Genomic DNA, 5949 nt, shown 5'->3' with positions numbered 1-5949 from the left:
GAGAGACTGATGGTAATGACCAGGCAAGTTTCAAAAGCTCTAGAGTTCCTAGTGGATACTTCAATACATCAGTCAAGGTAGCTGTGATCCGAGGCTAAGTAAATCACAGACTAGGGATGTGGAAATTAGTCAGGTTCCAGTCTGAGCCTTGGCAAAGCTGCCTTCCCCTCACTTCTCAGACACTGTTTATTCTGCAGTAGACTGGCCACACTTCTTCACTTTTGTCTGACTCCACTTCTGGATCTGAGACTTGTCCCTCTACTAAAGAGATTTATAATCCTTTTCACATGACAATCATCCTTAATTATAAAAAAATCATATTAAAAACTGCCCAAACCCCAAGAATACACCTGCTCATAATCATTTGTAAGTTAATATTTGGCATGACAATTGTCCTTTCTGTTTTCTAGCTTTTCTAGAAGACAACAAGGTCAATTTCTATGTACGTTCAATAATATTATGGAAGTATATCTTACATTTTTATTAGCCAAGGTGCTATGTTGTTTTAGCCATCATTTTCACATCTTTTTGTATGTGTAAGTATGTGTGGGGTGTGCATATATGTGTGTGTGATATACATGCATGTATCTATGTTCTAGTGTATGCATGCCATGGTACTTGAAGAGAGGGGATGCCAACCTCAGAGGTTGGTCCTTACCTTCCTTGCTTGAGACAAAGTACCTATTTTGCTGTGCACTGTTATACCTTCCAGGCTGAGTGGCTTCCAGCTCCAAGATTCTGCTGTCCCCACCTGCTCCGATTTTGGAGCTCTGGCCTTGTGACACGTGCTACTGTTCCTGTCTTTATGTGGCAAACTCAGTTCTAGTCCCTAAGCCGCCACTACTCCCACCCCCTCTACTTTCTTACCTTGATTGAACCCACTTCCTTCCCATTCTCCAAATACAAAAGATATTTGCTCATGACTTTATAAAAGCGAATCACACTCCATATTGTTCTCTGCTATTTGCTTTTGTTACTCAATGATGCTATGAATAACCTTCCAAGTCAATAGATGTAGATGCAGTTCATTCGAGAGATTCCGGGCACATATGATCATATCACTGTTAAATAAAGTTTTTGATGAACATTCAGTACTTTTTTGTTCTTGCCAACAATGTTGAAATAAACACTCTTAAATGTGAACCCCATGTCTATAAGTCAAAGATAAGTGTAATTAAAATCTCAGTACATTTGAAAGATGACTTTCCCCCAAAGACCACATTCTTTTGTTACCACAAGCTTATCAACTTATCTGTAGACATATTCTGAGCCTTAGTGAAACACACCAGCTGAGCTCTGTAGCAAGACTACCAGGTTTGCACACCAGCTCTTCTACTATGACTGGTGCAACCACACACTAAGTTACTTCACTGTATTCAATTTTCATGTATAAAAATGGATGGAATGATGTTAATGATCACAGATGTAAAATGTGTCACCTGCTTGGTAGTATCTGGCAACAGTAAATAGCTCAGCTATATTCAGGGTTAAGGGTATAGCTATGGGTGTAGTCATGGGGTAGTCATAAAACCAGTCTATTGTATTACTCTACTATTTGTTTTGCATAAAGATGTGGCAGAAGATGGCCCTACCTAGTTCACTTTGAAACTCACTTCAGCGGTTATTAAAGGAGAAAAGATCATGAATTGCCGGCCGACTGCACAATGGTACATTAATTAATGTCTTCCCCAGTGTGCTCTGCAAATGTTTGCAAAGTCTATCTATGACATTTTGGTCTAATGGGTACAAAGAAAAAGAGCAAGCTTCCTAAACAGCACACAATAGCAGTAGCTCATGGCCATTTTGGTACAGAATTGCTGCCAAATTTTCATGGTAATCACCAGGAAAACATCTCATTTCTCTGCGCCTTTTTACACTTGATCTTAGCCAAAAGATCGAAAATCGATCTCTCAGCCCCTTTTTATTTGAGACAATGTTAGTGGCTTTGTGTGAAAGGAATCAAGCCCCAAAGAAAAACCAGGTTTTTGTTTGGTTTGTTTTGTTTTTTTAACAAAGGATGGAAAGTAAACATTACATTTTATTGAGCCACTGATTCAAGAGTGGGCCTTGCTTCATCTTCCCCGTCTGTTTTGTTGAAGCATGCAGTGAACATTCCAAGCACTTATTTACATGCAGATCCAGTTTAGTGTGGATCCAAGCACACAAAGAGATCACATATTTGAAACTTCTTCTATAGATTACTTTTCTGATTAAGAGATAAAAGTGGTACTTAACAAGCTTATCAAAGCAACTTTTGGGGGATGTGGGAACCGGAGACAGTAGGCACTGGTGAGAAGGAATTGCTAAACAAATGAGTTTTATTGGGGTTACTTACAGAAGCAAAAATAGTGTGGAGACCTGTGTCTCCAAAGTCCCCCCCCCAACACACACATGGTGATAAATTCCAAGACCAGAAACATTGGAGCGCTCTGCACAACTTGCAGGCAGCTCTTATAGGAGTGAAAGTATCTCTTCCAGGCAAACCTGTCAGGTCTTCAAGTGGGATTTCATGGAAGGGTTTACATAGAACCATTGGAAGTACAGATGCCCTTTCTGGGTCTGGTCTCTAAGCATGGGCTTTATCCCACAGTTTGTGTGATAGGAGCTTAGTAAACCCCTGGTGTATATTCTCCAATATCCACATCCAGCAGAACATTCAGATTTTCTTACATAATAACATGATGTAATTCTTCTATGTGTTTTTTTTTTTTTCTATGTGTCTCACAGTGGTCTGCACTTAGTGGCAAGCTTATTCTTAAACTTAGCGCAGTGATTAGAGGGATGTGCTGCTCCAATTGGTCAAGACTGAGTGACAGAGGTAAGGCCAGACAGTGGGCTGGGGTTGAGAAACACTACAAAGGAAAAATGAATTCAAAGCACACAGCAACAACAAAAAGATTATCAGACATCTGGGAGGGAGAACTTAGGTTTGTTTCTAAGTACACATTGGTATACAACTGAAGTACTTAAAAAAATTATGACCCAAACAAATCAAAACAAAATGAAAAACCTCAAATTCGAAAAAAATAAAACCTGTGCCTGTGGCATCAATCAAAACAAGTGAGAAAAACCCTGGAAATGGAACAGGAAGGCACATAAACTGATTGTTAAAAACAATTGTAATGAAAAATCTGGTGTCCTTATTAACAGTGAAAGCTAAGCCTCTGCTGCTTTTTTCTTATTAAGTAAGACAACTGTGTAATACAGTGATGCCACATCTGTGACAGAGGTGAGAAGAAACTTTTGTCAAAGCGTCTTCTCAGAGTGGTCATTGTCTATGCTGTCATTTTACCGCTGTGAGAAACTCAGCGAAGGAAGGTGGTTTACACGTAAGAGGCTTTCTCTTTCCTCAGAAATAACAGTGCAAATGAAAACTATTAGAAACCAACAAAATATCTACCCAACCTAAATGAAGAAATAAAACAATTATTCTATACATACAATGTGCATGAGTATAAAATATACATACAATTAACACCAACTGGCCATTAAAATTCCTGCACCCAACAGTATAAAATTTTGATAAATTAATTCCATCTTATTCTTATACTTAAAAAGTCCAGAAAAACAACATACGTATTTCAAAGTGTGGGTGATATAAACTATTAAATAATACAAGATTGGAGAGAAGTATGTCAAATGTACTAAGTTGTTAAGGATTTTTTTTCTCTACCTTTTGTTCTGATTGTCCAATTAGGGGAAGATGAACTGTTTCAACACAAAAAGAGTTAATGGGTTGTGTTACCCATGTTAAATGGACTGATCCCAAATGCCTCCCGTCTCACACTGACACGGAGCCTCTGACCCCGAGGAACAGAGTGCATCTATCTCTTTGAAGCACCAGCCCTACAGATAAGCTTCTAGTTGACTTGTGGGCCTGAGCATTTGCTAGCAATGCCAGATAAGAAATTCTAAACACAGGAGACTGCAGGGCCATTGGCTGGTCAGCATCAGGAAAGCCTAGTCGGTCTAGCTTGTGTTTCCTCTGGTCAGTGGCCCTGAAAGAATGTGAGATTACACTGTAGCTTTTGCACTCCATCCAGGATGACAGAGTCTGGCACTTGAGAGGAATGGAGGAGGAATGCCAGGCTGGTGAGGTAAAAGACAAAAGAACACCCACAAGTGAGGCACAAAGATAAGATCTCTTATTCAGCTGGCACTTTCCAAGGCCTGCAGAGGAAAGAAACTCTCCTTCAGAGAGTTTAGGGAACCAACGGGCCATGGCCTACTGAAACTCTGGGGACCCTGTGGTTTTTACACCCCTACCTTATTCTTACATTTGCTAATTACTTATTGGGTGCACAAGATGAGCCCCACGTGACTTATCACAGGTTTTGCTAACAGAATCATGCAAGACAGAAACCAACTGACGATTAAGTGCAGCTCACAAGAAGCATCTACTATGACATTAGAGTCACTTTCAACCACCAAGGAGGAAGCTGGCTGTAAGCATAACTTTAGAGAGTTGTCCCCGTGGTGTAGGGCGTTTCAGAACGGAGGGAGCATCCCTTAGTGAGAGGAGACTTTCGGAAGAGGTGAGAACACTCTAGAATGTTCCTCCAGGATGAGATGAAGGACAGGAAATGGACAAGTGGCAGTTCCAGCTCCCCTTGGATTAATGTATGGAGAAAGTAGAGACAGACAGACAACAAACAACCCACAGATTTTTATAAAGCCACATATGTTGTCACCCTTTCCTTTGTTCCAGAATATATACCTCTTAGCTCTCTGACCACCTGAGATATCCTTGCAAGGTTGCAAATGAAGTCATAGAAACAGGACAAGACTGTGACCTGCAACCTACAGGGATCCTGTGGCCATCATACAAAAGCAGCATGATCATGCAGGTCACAGATGACTATATAACCATGTCACCGTCAAATTGCAACCACAATCATTTGTAGTTGTAAGGGACTAGCTGTCACATATAGGCCAAATAGAGTGCACATGCACTGACGATTACACAGCCTCATGTGCAAGACAACAGGCACACTTGAATAATATATATATATCGACAATATAAAATATATGTGTATATATACATATATACACATATATACATATACATTTATCCTTGATATGAGCTAAGAATAGGATAGGATATAACAACTTTATTGAGTCTTTACTGTGTGTTCAGGTATTTGTGAAGTAAAGGAGAAGAGTAAACAATCCTACCATAGTTCAGGTCAGCTACTCTGTGTGTGTGTGTGTGTGTGTGTGTGTGTGTGTACATGCATGGGAAGTGAATATTGATATGCAATGTAAAAATGATTAATTGTCTTGTGAAGCTATTTAGATGGATTGATTTTTATATTTTCTGACTTAACTAACTATAAGACAGATCTTACAGTTCCTTTGCAGATGAAAAAGCTCCCCCAAATACAATATAGTCAAAAGAACATTGTCTGAGTTCATTCTCCACCACAGGAATAATATACATGAGAAGTCAATGTGAGAAAAGAAGGCTTTATTTTGGCTCACAATTTCAGAGTACTGTGTCAAGGTCAATTGGTTCCGTTGCTTTAGGACCCTATGCATGGTGAGGCAGCATGCCAAGGTAAGAAGGAAATAGGTCAGTGTGACACCTCATGGGGGACAGGAGGCAGAGAAAAAGACAGCAATGGTCGTAGGCACCATGTGTTCTTCAAAGTTTGCCTCTTGTGACCTACTGCTTGCTTGATCTCTCTCGCTCTCTCTCTTTCTCTCTCTCTCTCTCTCTCTCTCTCTCTCTCTCTCTCTCTCTCTCTCTCTCTCCCTCTCCCTCTCTCTCTGTCTCTCTCTTTCTTTCCTTCTTCTTCTTCTTCTTCTTCTTCTTCTTCTTCTTCTTCTTCTTCTTCTTCTTCTTCTTCTTCTTCTTCTTCTTCTTCTTCTTCTTTTTATTTTATGGTTCACAGACTTTATTGGTTCAACAATGAACAGCAAAGAAAACATTAACTATCACACTGAGGG

This window comes from Micromys minutus, assembly GCF_963924665.1.
Source record: "Micromys minutus genome assembly, chromosome: 2".
Lineage (NCBI taxonomy): Eukaryota > Metazoa > Chordata > Mammalia > Rodentia > Muridae > Micromys > Micromys minutus.
This window is presented reverse-complemented; position numbering follows the sequence as displayed.